General features: G+C 56.5%; 1 protein-coding gene across 1 annotated transcript in view; it reads left to right on the top strand.

Annotated features, from left to right (window-relative positions):
• Window positions 1-16,673, top strand: part of SLC6A11 (solute carrier family 6 member 11) — a 134,042-nt gene that overhangs the window by 82,734 nt on the left and 34,635 nt on the right. The window lies entirely within an intron of this gene.

Raw genomic sequence — 16,673 nt, forward strand, 5'->3', positions numbered from 1 at the left:
CTTCATTTGGGTTTCAGTAATTCCTCTCGGTTACATTGCCCTTAATCAAACCCTACTAGGCCTCCTACACCCTCCTCACCACTGATTTTGGATCACTTGTTGTTTGCTTGTCCCTGAGTTTGTTGACACCACTTCCTTTCCCCACACCTCCTCCTCTCCCATGTCCCCCCCTGGAACCATCGGTCCCATTGTTTTCTCATCCAGATTGTTGATCCTGCCTATCTTATCTAGATAGATCTGCAGAGATAATACTATGCACAAAAGCAAGACAGAGCTAAACAAAGCAACAACAACAAACAAAACAATGACAAAAACCAAAAAGCCTATAAATAGTTCGAGGTCTGTTTATTGACCTTTAGGAGTGTTTCTGGCTGAGTCTGACAAGATGCCACGCCCTGGCCCTCAAGTCCTTGCTTGCTCCCCTTGTGGCTCTGTTGCACGCCCGTAGTGTTTTGCCTCGGTGTGTTAGGGTCAGACTGGGTATAATTCCCACACTTTGTCTCCAGTGTTGTCCCCTGTAGGGCTATGGGTCAGTGAGGGATGTCGTGTCTCATAGTGGGGCCGGCCATGTGGTCCTCTCTGTGCATTGGCTGCTCTGAGTGGCGATATCATCCTCAAGGCTTGGTGGGCCAGGATGTGATCCACTCTCTCTTCCTCCCGCTTCATTTGCTCCCATGTGCTCTGATCAGACATGTCCCTCTCCCTGAGCTGTAGCTGCAGTGCTGTCCTCTGAAGTAAATTCTTCTGTGGGTAGGGATGGCTGTCCACGTAGTTGGGTTGGGGCTGGCCCCGTGGGTAGGGATGGCTGTCTACGTAGTTGGGATTGGGGCTGGCCCCACAGAATCCTTTTGGGAAGGAAAGGGGAGATGGAAACATCAAATTAGAGAGGTGTGCATGTAGATGCACATGCCTCACATTGGGGCGGGGCAAGTTTAGCGATGTGAACTTGGCTTCGGGTTAGTGTATGTAACGGGGCATCCCAAGAAATGGGGCAGGAAATCAGACAGCAGCTGCTTCCACTGCATTGGGAACCGAACTGTCAAGGCAAGGAGGTCTGACTGCCTTCTGGGGTCTGTTGGGAATGGTTTGGAGCAAGAGAAGGGTTGCGTGGACAGGGCTGTCATCTCGGAGGGCCGTTTGAATGCTGACCCTTCATTTGCTCTCTCTGTGACGCTGCATGGGTGACTCCCCCTCTCAGAGCCTCCGTTCCTCCTTCTGTAAGCTTCTCAGGGGCTGATCCTGGGTGTTTTACCTATGGAGACAGAAGCAGCAGAGCCTGCGATAACCGAACCTCTGATTGAACCAGAGAAGAGAGGTTCCCCAGAAGCAAGCTGTCGGCCCCCACAGAGGCCCCGCCCCGCCCCACGGGGCCAGTGTTCCGGCAGAGCAGAAAGATGACCCAGTGGAGAATCAGGAGCATATCTGGGCCACAGGCACAGGGGCAGAAACCTCCTTGCTGGGATGTGCTGGGGAAGGCTGTGGTCACTGCACAAACAGTAAGATCAGGCTGGGAAGAAAGGGTCTTCCCCCGAGTCCTGTGGAAAGATGGACATGGGGCTGCCTAAATCAGCCAGCCCTGGTACCCAGCATGGCCTCCCAAGCAAGAAAATACTGGTGGATGCAAATGTCCCTCCAAATCCCATCACACATTCCTCCCCCCATCTCTGGCACTGTTACCTGCCGCTGTGTCACACTGCCGGATCACTTGATGTTTACAGTCCAGACCCACTCGGATTTGGTGTAAAACACTAACCTGTATCCTAGTGATGGCTTTGCTTCTTGTTGTTGCTTTTGCCCCGTGCCGCTCATGCTGGGTCAAATGTCCTGCATGTTGGACGATGCCCGTTTCTTACGGCATGGCCCTGGTTAGGTTCCGAAGCCCAGAAGGCTCCATGAACACTAGCCTTGCAGGACAAATGGATGTTTGTTTACTTCTTGACACACACTATTAAGTGGGGGGGGGGGCGGTCGGATGGTTGTCGTACAGGCAAAGTGTCAGATAATGAGATACAAGGGTTCACCGGGAGCTGTCGTGGTGTAGTGGTTATGCCCTGGGCGGCGAGGTCAGCAGTTTGAAACATCAGCCGCTCTGAGGGAGGAAGACAAGGTTTCTACTCTGGTTAAAAGAGGGAGGGGGAAATGAGCTGATACCAAGGGCTTAAGTAGAAAGAAAAAGTTTATATATGTATCAATGTGCCTGACACAAAGGATGGATAGATGAATTGTGATAAGAGCTGTAAGAGCCCCCAATGAAATGATTAACAACAAAAAAAGGTACAGTTCCGGAAACCCACAGGGGAAGCGCTGCCCTGTCCTGCAGGGTTGCTGTGAGTCAGACTCAACCCGATGGCAATGAGTTTGCTTTGTCTGACTGTGTCCTTACTGGCTCACCAAGGACTGCGGGAACTAAACTTGAACTCACTCATTGGCGCGAAAGCGTCTTCTTTCTCCCAAGGAGCCACCAGTGGCTCAAACTGCAGACCTTGCTGGTAGCGCCCAACACGTAACCACTCTGCCACCAGGGCTACTTCGCCTATGTCTCTCTGACAAGACATTTCACCATCCGTCTGGGATGGTAGCTGGGTGTGGGATTCTAAAAGGGTAATTTTTAAGGTCACGTCTTAAATGTGAGGTGCGTATATTTCAGGAGCAGTGGGCAGCCATGCCCCTGTGGCTGACAATTCCAGGTAAATTCCTGGACTGAGGCTTAAAGGTTTCTAATATTTATCTCATTAAATTCTTTTCTGGCTCTGAGCTTTTTGCAGTAAGTCCACCCAGCTCTGGCCCAGGTCTGAGACCTGTGTGTGATCTTAACTGCATCTTTGCGAAGCGAATGAAAGACTGGCCTCTCCTCCGTGGCGATCCCCGTGGTTGCTGGATCTGCAAAACGGCTCTTCCTTCCTGCTCAGCTTCCAGCTTCAGCCGCGCTCCTTCTGGCACCTGGACGGGTCTTTCTATGTCCCATTCAAGCCAGGATATGAATTTAGAACACCTACTCTTTGCATGCTTTCTGGACTGCCACCCATCTATCTTTGACTGTTGGCGTTTGCTTCCCCTTTGGGTCTTGGCTTGACCACACCGCCCTCAATGGTCAAGTAGAAGCTGACAAGTAAGGCCCCCTGCTTAGTCATGCTGGCTTCAGTGGCTCAGTGGCTTCCACTTAGTGTGTCGTGGGCTTGTGGTGGTGATTCCGTGGTTCGTGGTGATATGTTCTGATCATAATGTTGCTTCTAGTGAGTAGAATCAGACAATGGTCAGCAACGCCTTTGGCAAGGAGCCCCATGAGGCCCAGGTATGTGTGGCTTTGCCAGCCGGTGGCTGGGTCGACCTTTCCTCTGCAGATGCGTTGCTGAACTCCTGAGAGAAGACAGGGCATGCTCAGCGCCACACGGTGCACAAGAGTGGAGGTTCCAGGGCAGAACCCCATGTTGTCCCATCAGCTCTTTCTCCCCCGGGTAACATGTGTCCTCATCAATGACACAGAGAGGGTAGACAGGACCAGACCCTGCCTCGCCAGCTTTGTGACCTTGGGCGGGTCCCTTCAGCTCCTGGGGTCTTCCTCTCCCTGCAGCTTCTCTACTCAGAGGCTGGTGAGAGTATCAAACAGGCTGATGCAGGCGAAGCAGCTCCGAGAGGCGCAAAGGCCCTGGAAGGAGGTTCTCGGGGCCCATCACGGAGCTGCTGCAACTGCCTTGACGGCTCCTGTCGGGCGCGGAAGAAGGGAGCTTTGCTGCAAAGGCAGCTAGCTCGCGCCCGAGCCGCCAGCGCAGCTTTGTCAGGGCGCAAAGGTTTCTTCTGTCTGGGTATAGCCAGACCGAGGAGCTTGAAGCCTCCTAGCTGGCTGGCATTGTGACATGTGATGGCCTGCACTGTAGAGAGCCGCTGATGTGTGAATCTCACGTTCCATTTCTCTCACTTCTCATATGCAAGCCAAGCACCAGAAAGGCCTTCAGGCGAGGGCCAGTCCTTGGTCGCATGAACGAAGAGGACAGGCCTATCCCATCTTCTTGGGGGGAGAGCCCTGGAGATGCTAGGAAGGAAAGGGAGCGACGGGGAGAGTGGAAGTGACAGCGGGTGGGGGCGGGGGCACGTTTGACCTCCTCTGACCACACAAGGGGAAGGAATATCCAGTTTGATGCTGCTCACAAGGCCAAGGTCAGACCTGCCCCCTGCCCTGGTCTGACACCAGCCGTCGTGCCCCTGGGGCTCCACGCACAGCTCTGCTGGGCTGGGTCATCTGGCAACCACCACCCCAGCTCACAGTATTAGTCATGGTTATGGGGTTCATTAGGCAAGTGAATGGGGTTACAAGGTGGGATCAGGAGATGTCGGAGATGCAGCTCTTGTACCGCAGTGCTTTCTCTTAGTCCCGCCCTGGGCACGTTGCATGGCCTCTCTCCTGGTTCCAGCGAGTGGTACACAGCTCTCTTAGCCCTGGGAAATGCCCCAAGGGAACTCAGCCTGACTGGCTCTGTGGCCTGGGAAGCCCAGTGCCTGGTTGCCTGTTGCCCACTGCCTTAGCTTCTCTGCACGGGGACCTGCTCTCCTTTCTGCTGCTGCCGGGACTCTCTGGTCTGAAATTGCTGACCCGATGCTTGATGGAGAGGCCAACTCCGGGGTCAGAGTCCCCTCCATCTTATTTGCATGTTCTTCCCCAACCACAGGGCAGGGATAAGAAGGACTGTGGGCAGAGGGGCGTAGCAAGTGTGTGAATCTTGGTAGACTAGAGAAACAAATTCATAGACATCCATGAGAAAGAGCTTTATAGACAAGAGCAATTGGATATGGAGAAAACATCCCAGCCCAGCCCCATCAAGCCCGTAAGTCCAATATTACCCCTTATGTCCAATGCCAATCTATAGATTCCTCTTCAGACTCATGCAACACTTGCAATGATGCCGGATGCAGGAAGATCACAGGCCAGTGGGTGGAAAGTCTTATGGATCCAGTGGCGTTGTAAGCATCTCAGCACTGGCAGGGGTCTCCATGTGGTTTGTCAACCGGCATGTTTCATAAGGAGTGTGCCTGTGTCCTGCCTCCAGCGAGCTATTTAGCTCCGTGGCACCTCCAAATGAGGTCATCAAGTTTTGACCTGATTGACAGGCTAGACTCCACCCCTTTGCAAGTTGACACCAGATTATGTAATTGCCACACCAAGTAATTTCACGTCACTTAGCCCCTGGTGTTAGATACTCCTCAATCTTTGCAGCTCCTCCTCACACACACACACACACACACTCAGAAGATAGTGGTGCATGCTGGGAAGCTCCGAGGCTCAGAATCACGGAAGCTAGGTTTATCATCAACCAGCGAGAACTCACTTTCCCTCCCTGTGCCAAAGTCCTCTCATCCGTAAACTGGAGGCATTGTATAAAGTCAATTGGTTTTCAATCTTCCACCATCGACACTCCTTTCTCTTTCTTCTCTGTTGATGACCCCCCATGGGCTACTTCATGCTTACAGGGCGTTCCTGACACATCACATTAGTCTCCTAGAGCGATGAATCCAAATGCCCCCAGGTAGGTGCTTTAAGTAACAGAGATGCATTGCCTCATAGTCTGGAGACCAGGAGTCTGAATCTAGGATGCTGGCAGAGCTGAGTTCTCCTTGGGGGTTCTGGGAAGAGCCTTTCTTGGCTCGCCTGGGTCCTGGTAATGCCCGGCAACAGAACGCTGTCACCGCATACCCATCTTCTCTCTCTGGTTCTGGGTCTCTTCTCTTTTCTGTGCATGTCACTCCTGCTGGACCAGGGCCCACCCTGCTCCAGCATGGCCTTCTGCTGAGGGAGATGACGGGTAAGCCGTCCAAAGAGCCTCTTTCCGAGTGAGGTCGGAGGCACGGGCGCCTGTGTTCTGGACTGGAGCTTATCTCCTTGAGGTGACAGCCCAATTCCCACCTCCAGAGTCGGGCAGGACTGGAGAAGACACACACTGGAAGCAGGAAAGGTTCCCTGAGGCAGATGAAGGGAATGACCAGGCGCCTTCTTTGGCGCCTAAAGAAAATCCTTGAAAGCACCCCAGGAGCGTTGAGGGAGTGCATGCTTATCTGTGCTTGTGTGTGACGCCCTCCTCTCCCAACCCCAAGAGGGGCTGGCCCCCTTCCCCAGGGAGCGCCAGCTGGATAACCAGCCTGAAGGACGCCAACAAATGCACGTGTCCCAGAGTCACCGTGGAAGACTTAGAGGATTCAGACGCATTTCTTGTCCTGAGACCCCAGAAAACCCCTAGGTTTTCTGGTCGGGGTTCCTCGCCGGCTGTGACCCCTCATTTACCTCCTCAGTGATGGTTCGCCAGAGCCGCTGTAACACAGCACCAAGAACGGCGTGTATGCGTCACAAACCTGGAGGTTAGAAGGCAAATTCAGGGAGTCCGCTGGGCCGGTTCCTCCCTCAGGCCCAGAGGAGCACTCTGTTCCTGCCGCCCTCCCACCTCTGGGTGCTGGCTGGTGTCCTGCTATTCCTTGCCTTCGGAGCAGTCCTGGGTGCGGGGAAGTGGAGCAGCCCCATGAAGCCCTGAGAACCACAGGCATCTCAACCCTGCAGTGGGGGTCCCAGCCTCATACCTTGCCGGCTCCTTCCTGCCAGGGTCTGCAGTGTGGTGCACTTCTCCTCTGCGTCCCCCTTGGGGACATGCTACACAGCGGCCAGATCCACTGTGGACACCCGCCCAGGTCTGCAGTAGCGACCACCCACCCTCAGTTTCCTGGTGCTGCCCGAACAAAACCCCCCCCACCGTGGCTTCAAAACAGGATCGTGTTTTCTCACAGTTCAGGAGACTAGGAGTCCAAATGAGGGTCTCCGTGGTCTCTCGTTGATGTCTGTCTCCATCCCCCATGGCCACTTTCTCCAGCATCCCCCTGTGTGCATGTGTGTGCATCTATTCTGCTTGTGTGTGCATGTGTGTCTATTCTGTGTGTGTGTGTGTGTGTCTACTCCACGTGTGTGCCTGTGTCTATTCTGTGTGTGTCTTTTCAGTGTGCATGTGTGTCTGTTTTATATGTGTTTGTGCCGGTGTCTATTCTGTGTGTGTGTGTGTGTGTGTGTGTAATCGTGTTGTGGGCAAAGCACTTTGAAAACCTGTGTTTGGGATGATTTTCGTTACTATGAGGGCTTATTAATGACTGTAACCTCATAGGGCTAACTCAGAAGGGAGTAGGCTTGGACGATGGCCTCATTAACCCAACAAATGCAAGATACACGGCCCAAGACCTCCTTATCTCTTTGGGGAGGCGAGATGCATACACCCCTCTCCGGCCACCCCACCCTTGGGAGGGACAGAGTGCCTGCTGGGTGCTGGGTGCCAGGTGCCAGGTGCGGTGATGTGTTATCTGCATCTTCTTCATTTTATCTTGCAGCAACATGGCAGCTTGGGGCTCACATTTTCTTCGTTGTCCCCACAGACAAACTTGACGCTTGTCAAGGTCACCTGCAGAGCCAGCACTCAATGTGATCTATCCGCTCTGTGCGGCCCAGGACGGGGTCTGGTCTGGGTGGCAACCTCCCGGCAGGCGGTGGGGCCAGATTGACCCTGACCCATGCCTGGCAGATATAGATGGCTCGGAGGCGCGGTGGAGAGAAAGAGACCCCCTGACCATCCCATTTCGCCACAGTAGAAAAGCTCAGGACATCCCCAGCCTAACCTTCAAGGGAGCACATCCCTGACTCTGCTTGGCCACCTCTATCTACAACGGGCGCTCACGCCAGGGCTGGAGTGCCCGGGCAGGAGAGAAGCCCACCCTGGGCCACCCTGCAGCCCTGGAAGGTCCTCCTCCCAGTCACTCTCTGAATTCCGTCTCACACAGAATTGAGTGCAGTCTTCCGAGAGGCTTCTTGCCGGAGACCTGCTGTCTGATGCCCCTGGACTCTGAGTTCCACAGGGTTCCAGGTGGCCGGTCCATCCAGGCTCTCTGTGCGCTGCTTGCTCGCTCGTTAAAGCAGCATCCCTTTGGGAAGTGTTAGCTCATCTTTCTTCTTCCCGGTGTTGGGCCTTGCCTTCCCCTGCATGCCGCGAGATCCCCTGCAGGCCTAGGACCAGTGCCAGGCCCACAAAAAGTGTCCGTGTCCGTGGATGTTGGATGGACACGCTATCCCCGGGTTTGACTTCAACCCTGCCCCTCGGGTGGGGCAGAAACCTAACCTGTACTGTAACTGCTTCTTCTTGGGCTCCTGCAGCCCCTCAGGGACAATAAGCCTGGACTGACCCCACATCACAAAGGTCCCTGACATCTCAAGGGTGTGGAGTTGGAAGGTCAGCTCTCTTGGGTTTCAGCTTGAATACGAACCCTGATTGGTGTGGGCTTCTTCCACCGAGCTGGATGGGGAGGAGTGCTGTGTTTGACTAGCAACGTCTGCCGTGGGGGTGGGGGTGAGCAGGAGAGACACAGGCTATGCATTTTCTGTCTCCATTGGAATCCGGGTTCCTATCTCCCAGGTTGGGAAATCAAGGCCAGGAGAACAGGAAAGGTTGACCCAGGAGCACCTGGTAACTCGAGGGGCAAGCCTGAAGTCAGATGCAGGTGGCTTGGCCCCTCTGCCCAGCCCGCCCTGGCCACGTCCCAGCACGCTGAGCGTTGACCCCTCGCTTCCTATGCAGTGGAGACTCTGCCCAGCTGCGGGAACGCTTTCGTTCAACACGTGTCTGCTGAGCACTGGGCCTGTGCCAGGAAATGTGGGGATTCAGCAGTTACGATGACAGCTTGACAAAAAACTCCCGCTTCTCGGTGCTTCCGCTCTCGCTGGGGGAGGCAGACAATAAAGAGCAACTATAATGAGAAGACGAGATGTATTGGTTTCTCTGGCTGCCGGCAGACACACAGGTGGCTCCCTCGCCAACTGAGGCCGATTTCCTCTCTGTCCCCCGAGGGAGTGCTTTGTGCAGACTGGAGGGAGTATCTGCTGCTGCTGACTCTCCCGGGTGCCGCACTTCCCACCTGTCCTGCCACCCCTCACCCCACCCCCCTGCCTCTGAGCCGGTTCCCTGCCTGTTAGAGGTGAGACCGTGGGAAAAGGGACACCACGGACGAGGCTTCACCTGGCCTGGCTGCCACAGAAGGATGGGCCCACTCCTCAGGGCTTGGTACGTGAGCTGCAGTCTGCCTCAGTCCTGAAGACCCCGGCCCTGTGCTCCCTGGAAATGGATGTCAGTCCAGCAGCAGCCCCTGCCCCTCTTCCTGTGCCCAGTTCAGTCCCTCCGCCTCAGTGTTTCTCAGGAGGAGCTTCTCCCACTGCCCTGGGGGTCTTGAGGTACATGTGGGGCCATCAGTCTGGATACCACGATGGCCGAGGACCCTTGTGGCATGTTGAGAGGGGTGGCCATAGTGGCTGACGTCCACGGTGAGCTGGACAGCCCGCACCAACCAGAGCCCGCTCCCAATGCTGCCCCTCTCCAGCGCTGCTGGGAGAGGACCAAGACCTAAACCCCAGCTCCTCGGGCAACGTGGGTGTCTCTGGGACCCTCCCCCTCCAGCGGCGTCTCCTGGCGCGGACCCTCCTCTGCGCGATGCAACTCATGGGTGAGGTAGGGCGCGACGACGATCTCAGGGGTGTCTTCAGGGCCACCGTGCAGAATGCTCAGTGGCTCCCCTGTGAGACCCTGGGCCATTGCTGTCTGCCTGTTGCCAGTCCTATTGTCCGTCCGCTCCCTCTGAGATCGGCCACAGGTACCCAGCTCCCGCTGCCTGGCCTCCACCCCACCGTCCCCCTGGCTCTACACCCGGACCCTCAAGTCAGCTCACACACCCAGACTGCCAACCCCTTGAGCTGGGGGACCCTTGACTGGCGGGCCCTGCCCCCTGCCCTGCTCTGAGCCAGAGTCCAGGTTACCTCCAGGGGTGGGCTGCTCAGGGCGGCAGGACCCATTTCCAGTGGGGCTTCCAGGCCAGGAGGCTCAGCCCCTTCCCACCACTGTTCCTGCCTGCCCGGCGCATTAGCATTTAAATATCTCCTGAGTCCTTTCCACCAGCACCCTCTGCCCACATTGAGTCCACCCGGGAGGGAGCATTTGAATCTGTCTCCCGGACTCCCCTGCCCTCATAATGGCATACTGTATTCACTGGTTTCTGTGTGTGGCATTATCGGAGAGCCAGAGCCAGGGCGCCTAGCAACCCCGAGGCTGAGAGAGAGGTGGGAAGGAAGTGATTTTCATGTGATTATTCACTTCGACAAAAGCCGTTGTCAGGTACACACTGGAAACACAGCTGTTTTATTATTTCCCTAACCTACTTTTAATCTTTTGAGACTCTTTACCAACATAAAAGGCCCAAAGAAAGAGCTTAATTCAGCCATTTTCTGCCGGACCATGTAAGTTATATTTTCACCTCCATCGAAGGCCCGACTTACAAAAGTTGAGTTGTGTGGGGGTGTGGGGGTGTGGGGTAGGAGGGAGGGGTGGGGGCGTGCACAGTCTGCTTGAAAAGAAACCGTTCAAGACAGAAAAGGCGGTGGGTCATAAACCCCAAGAAGGGCACTGAGCCCTCCCAGTGCTGCATGCGCTGTTGGGGCTGGCGGCGTGAATGCATCTCCTTGGCCAGGCGTCGGACGGCAAGGAGCCCTGGGAGCAATGGGTTGCTGGCAGCTTCGCCCCTTTGGGCGCAGCTCACACCGGGGAGAGCTCGCAGCCCAAGCAGGCAGGCGTGGCTGCTTGTGTGAGCAGCTGCAGGCGTGGGGCACACTGGGGGGTGCTGTCTTGCCCCAGGAGGGGTAAAGAGGACCAGCGCTTGCAAAGGGCTGGTTGGCGAGTGCCAGCCACCAAAGTGTGGTGGAGAGGGTTGGACCAGGTACTCTGAGGGCAGTGGGGTCTCCGGGGTAGGCTTTCTCCGCGTCCACCGGAGAGACCTGGGTTTGATTCCTGGTCAGTGCACCTCGGGCACCTGCCCCCGCCTGTCAGCAGAGGCCTGCACCTTGGCAAGATGCCCGACAGGTCTCAGAGCAGCTGCCCAAAGAAGGCACGTCTGGCATTCTCCTTCTGCAAACCCCACGGGGGTCCCCGGGGTCTGGTCGGCAGCCAGTCCTGGGCGGTGGAGGGCCAGGCAGGGTCTTGTGTGTGACGACAGCCCCCCCAAGGCTGGTTATGCTCATCATGCCTTGCTTTCATTGACGGGCTTGAGGCTCAGAGGAGTCGAGTAACTTACTTAGGGTTGCCCAGCTGGTACGTGGAAGAGCCAGGCTCTAACTGGGTCTGTGTAACACCAAGCCTTTCCTGTGCAGCTTTATACCAGGCACATTTGGCCCTGACCACAGTGACCCAGGACCCTCTCCCCGAGGCTCGGAAAGTCCATGGCAGGTTCAGAGTGGCTCCATTGGCCTGGCCAGCAGGCTGACCTCTCCGTGTGGTGAAGCCAGTAGTACCTCCACACAGCTGGAGGGTCACTGTGTGTACCTATAGAAAGAGTTTCCCTATAGCCCCTGCCGTCGTAGTGGACCACTCGTCTGTCCACGTCACATCCTGTGGGGGTTCTCCTGTGGCCCCCAGGGTCACCCATGTGCACGGGATTCATCACAGCTTATATACAGCAGACACCTCCCTTCCCTGGGGGAGGACCTCGTGCTTAGTAAAGTGGAGAGCGAAGAAGAGGAAGACTTTGAGTGAGCCAGGTTGGCATCACAGCTGTAGCACTAGGCTCCAAGGTAACCGTTGTGTGGGTGGCCCAGGCCTGCCAGTGCTCTGTTCAGTTGTACACTGCTGGCACCTGACAGTGGCACCACCTGCCAGTGGGGAGGGCAAGGACTGAGTGTTGGCCACGTGCTCAGAATGGTCCTTGGTGCGTAGGGAGCACCAACGAAGGCCAGCTGCTGTCATTGCGAGTCCCACGGTCCCCATCACCAGGCACCTGCTTTTATTAGTGCTCGGGGCTGGGAGGGTGAATGCTGTGCTTTTCAGGGACCTCAACGCTCAGGGTCCAGGCCACCAGACCCAGGGACCCAGGCTGCACAGGCACAATCCCAGTCTACCTGTAGGTGCTGAACAGTCGATCCCCTCCTGCTCTGCCCAGTGGCTGTCCAATCCTGCACGTGTGTTCCTGGTGGAGCCTCCTTCTGAGGCCTGTGTGGCCTGAGCTGTGCCGTAGCCACCGCTCCTTCTCCTCGGGTCCCTGGTCAGGGATGCAGGGGCAACAGCAGGGGGCAAGCAGGGGCTGTGCACCTGCTGGCCGGAGCTCACCTCTCACGCTGCTCCCCATCGCCTGGTCCTCTCTGCTGGAGTCTGCAGAGTCTGGTTGGCCTGCCTGCCGCTCCCACCAGAACATGAGCCTCCCGAGGGCCGGAGGTGTGGGTGGTCTGGTGACGACACAGTCCCTGGAGCATTGCCAGGCAGGCCTCAGGGGCATTGCCAGGAGCATTGCCAGGTGGGGTGCCCAGGGCAGGGCTTGGCACTGGGCCCAGGGTTTGCAGGACGCATTTCCCGCTGGACTCCCAGGCCAAGAACCTCAGTCCCTTCACTCATGTCTCTTATTTCTGGTGGAAGGAAGGACAGAGCCACCCCGCCCCCCTACCCCCAAATGCCCAAATTGTTAGCACTGGACTCTCCTGGGGAGAAGTCTGGCATCGGAACCAGCCATGTTGGCCTCGATGTGTGGTGGCCCCCCCGTGCTGCAGAGGGGAACTGCATGCCGTAGGGATTTCTTAACTACACTCTCTATGGACCTGATCACCAGGCATTTCTTCTGCCGACTCTGAACTCTGAACGCTTACCCGATTTCACTACCAGGGAGTCCAGGAGTGGATTAAGGACGCCCTGGGAGGGTGAGCGCCCGGGACTAGTCTCCTGAGGGTTTCTGAGTGCACCCTTCTGGCTCTGTGAGAGCTGGGCTGGGCTCAGTTTACTCCACACAACGCATCATCTTACCCCAGCCCCGTGTGCTGTGCATTGGGGGAGGGGAAAGAGACATGAGCTGTTTATGGTCCACGGCCTGCTTGTCCCTTCTCCAGTGCATCCCTCTGCTCAGGCAGGGTGGGGACCAGAAGTTGTCTCCTCCCAGAGTCTCGAGAGGAACCTTGCGACTGGTTCAGTCAAGGTGGAATGGATGTAGGACGAGCTCCTTTCTTCCCAGGCTGCTCTTGATGCTGGCCCAGTGCTGCCCACCTCGGGACAGATGAAGGTCGCAGGACGTACGGAGGTGCTTTGTCACCTGTGGAGCGCTGTCCTTGCAGGCTGAGCTTTATTGATGACCGGTCAGATGGAAGTGTGGGTAGTGGGCCTTGTCTGTTCACCACCACCCCCATGCTTCCGTAGCAAATACTATTAAGACACTGCAGGCAGCCCTAGGCTGGGCCCTGGGGACTACTTGGGACGGGGTCTGTGACTTCCCGTACCTACCAGGCACCAGGGCTCGCTGGGACAAGGGCACTGGAAGAAGTGAACTTGCCTGAGCTAGAGGGTGGGACCCTGTCTCCTCAGCAGCAGGGGCTCTGCTCCCCTGTTCCCATGCAAATCTGTCCTCCAGGCCTCTGAATGTGGCCCGCCCACGGCCCAGCTGCCAGAACGCCCCCCATTCATTGCTCAGAACACGGGGAGGGATCCGCTTGTCAGCCATTGACCCAGCTCCCTCCGGTTTGTGTGTGGAGACTCTTCCCCTGCAGATTGTGGGGGGGAAATAGGAAGCGCTTTCTCCTCGCACATGGCGGCTGCGCCTTCGTAGTGTCCTGGGAGATGGGGTCACTGGGGCTCCCTTGCCCTGTCTTCCTTTCATTGAGGTGGGCGGTCTTTGTTCCCTTGGACTTGACGGCCCCAGGGCTATTCAAAGCCCAGCAAAGACTCCAGGCCTGCTCAGGGCCCGGAGGCCTCAGCTTTCACGGTCAAACGTTCTCCCAGAATGCCTTGGGGTTGGACCCGACTCCGTCCACTTGCCGCGTGACCCCTCGCAGACCCGCTTCCCCTGCTGTAAGGGTGGATGTGACTTGACGTACACAGTGTGGCACTCTGCGGTGCCTCCCAAGTTGTTGGGATCCCAGAAGCTGTGCGCGGTGTGTCCAGCAGTAGCAGGGTCACTCCTGGTGGATGGGCCTCGGCGGCTCTTCCAGATGAGGGCAGGCCAGAAGGAAAGGCTTCACACTCTGCGTCCGAGGTCCACCCGTGATTCTCACATGCTTGCTTTCAGGGGGCTCCACCTAGAGGCCCCCCCGTCACTGGAAGACATCACAGTTGGTGACGCGGAGGGTGGACAGGATCATGGAGACTGTCGTCTGGAAGATGGGTTGGAACAGCAGCACCCACGAGGGTGTTGCCAACCGTCGGAAGGGTGACCAGGGAGCATTTCATTCCACTGGGAGGAAGGTCGACAGGCGTCTGATCCAGCAGAATGGCGGCTCTCTAGGTATTGGGATATGGATGCAAATGGTGAGATTGTGTTCATAAAAGCAGCCAGCTCAGAGCAGGTTCTCAACAGGTGTGAACTCCGTTTCCCACTCCCGAAGGCATCGCCACCCTGGCAGGTTCCCGGCTGTTCCACTACCCTGCGTGATGAGGTTCTGTTTCCCCCATTTGTCGAGTTGCTCCCCGGTCACACTGGCTAGGTTTGACCTCTGCAGTGTGTGGGACTCTAAAAGGAAGGAAGAGGTAGCCGGTGGGGAAATAGCTCCGGGGCTACTGTGGTGGAGATGCTGCTAGGTGCCCTTTCTCTTTGGTCTCTTGATTCCTGGGTAAATAGGAAAACTACGTTTCCCAGCCTCTCTTGCACGTGGCTGGGGCTCTACTGCCTTGTTCTGGCTGTTGATACACAGGCCGGATTAAACGAAACCAGCCTTTATTCCAACTCCTGGACATCTCCAGCAAGCTGCTGGTCCTCGGCTGTTCTGCCTTAGGCCTGTGTGAGACGGCCACAAAGTATTGAGGTAGAAGTCGTGCCTCGTTGATGTGGTTGGATGGAAGGCAACCCCACCATCCACTTTTTGTGTGAGCCGGAAGGAAACGTCGGTCGCATGAAGCCCCTGAGAGCTCAGAGTCTGCTTTCCAAGACAGCACAGGCAGCAAGCCAGCCAGCCAACACCCCTGGGCATTGCCTCTGGCTCCTGGCCCCTCGGGCGCATCACAGGGGAACGGCGCTCCACCAGGCTTCCCGTGGCGGAGTTCTTGGAAGATCACCAAGCCCCTCTTCCCAGGTGCCTCTGGGTGGCCTTGACGCTGCACCCTTGGGGGCAGCAGCGAAAGGCTTAGCCCCTTCATCTCGGCAACAACAGCAGCTCGCGGATGACTTACTCACTGCTTCCTTGGCAAACCTCGGAGCAGGGCTGGAGGGCAGGGGCTTGCTGCCTTTCCACCGCCGCAGACACATTGCTGAGAGCACCCGAACCTGTTGTGGAGCCGAATGAGATGCAGGCTCTGGGCGAGGCCACCCCCTGCTTCTCATGAGACCTTGGCGAGAAATCTCTTCCCCACAGCTCCATGGCTGTGCAGTCCAGGGAACTGCAGGGGCACGGCCGCGCTTGAACGTGGGCACCCGGATAGGGCGTGGTCCAGCCCAGGAAAAGGAGGATTGCTCCCGAACATGCGGACAAATCCACCAGACAGAAGAAAAGTGGAGGGCTCCTTTAAGACCAGCTAGATGAGGTGGAGGCAGCGGTCAGTATGGGGAAACAACGCCCGTTGGACGATGTGGCAGACAAACGCTTTGGAGAGAGAGGAGCAGTCTGGGAAGAATTCAAGACAAAAGGAAACTACTTTTGTTCAAACTGAGCAGAAGGAATAAAAACCGTGCGAGCGGACGCCAAGGGTGACGTCAGAGGGAAGATGGACAGGGCATGTGCAGTCAGCCCAGAGTGGTGGAAGAGATGTGTTAGAGGGATGGAGGGGATTGTCACTGGAGCAGGAAGCCAGGCAGCGGAAACGAGCTGTAACGTAAAGCAACAGACTGGCTTTTTTTTTGTTTTTTAATAAAAGAATTTGAACGTGCATTTTGTGGAAGCAGACCACGCACCTGGCGACCACAATCCAGGACAGTGCACCGTGAGTCTTTACCGTCTGGTCAGGCACCTGGACTTTCACGAAAAGGAGGGTTGAAAGGAAAAAGCCAAGCCAAACCTGCCAGGCAGCGAAGCCACGAAGCCCAGCCGCCTCATCACGACAAACCCAGGAGACGGGTTTGCGCCCGGGCACCAACTGAGTGACGTGCTGGAGCTCTCTGGGAAAGGAGAGACGGGGTTTGTGACGTGAGCGTGGGAAACTCGTCTGAACATCTAAGAGCCCAAACAGATTCCTTCCCAGGTGCCTTTCCAGGGGACGTCCTGACGTGTAAGCGACAACCAAGTTGGCTGGAGAGGCAAGCAGAGCACGACTTGGGCGTGAGCCCTGCGGAGACAGTAGTCACCAGTCACACTAAATACCGGCCAGGAGGACGCAGTGCCATGTGTTATTATAGCATCGTAAGAAAACGCGGAGCGGACGGAAAGGAGAACAGGCTCACAGATTGCCTTGCAGGGAGCAAGTGCCTTTTGGGTTTTTGGAAGAGAGGGTTGTTGGGTTGTTGGAGGAGAGGGTTGTTGGGTTGTTGGAGGAGAGGGATGTTGGGTTGTTGGAGGAGAGGGATGTTGGGTTGTTGGAGGAGAGGGTTGTTGGAGGAGAGGGGTGTTGGGTTGTTGGAGGAGAGGGATGTTGGGTTGTGGGAGGAGAGGGATGTTGGGTTGTTGGAGGAGAGGGATGTTGGGTTGTTGGAGGAGAGGGATGTTGGGTTGTTGGAGGAGAGGG

The sequence above is a fragment of the Echinops telfairi genome, unplaced genomic scaffold (genome assembly GCF_000313985.2).
Source record: "Echinops telfairi isolate 266 unplaced genomic scaffold, ASM31398v2 ScPeMD7_31;HRSCAF=116, whole genome shotgun sequence".
NCBI lineage: Eukaryota > Metazoa > Chordata > Mammalia > Afrosoricida > Tenrecidae > Echinops > Echinops telfairi.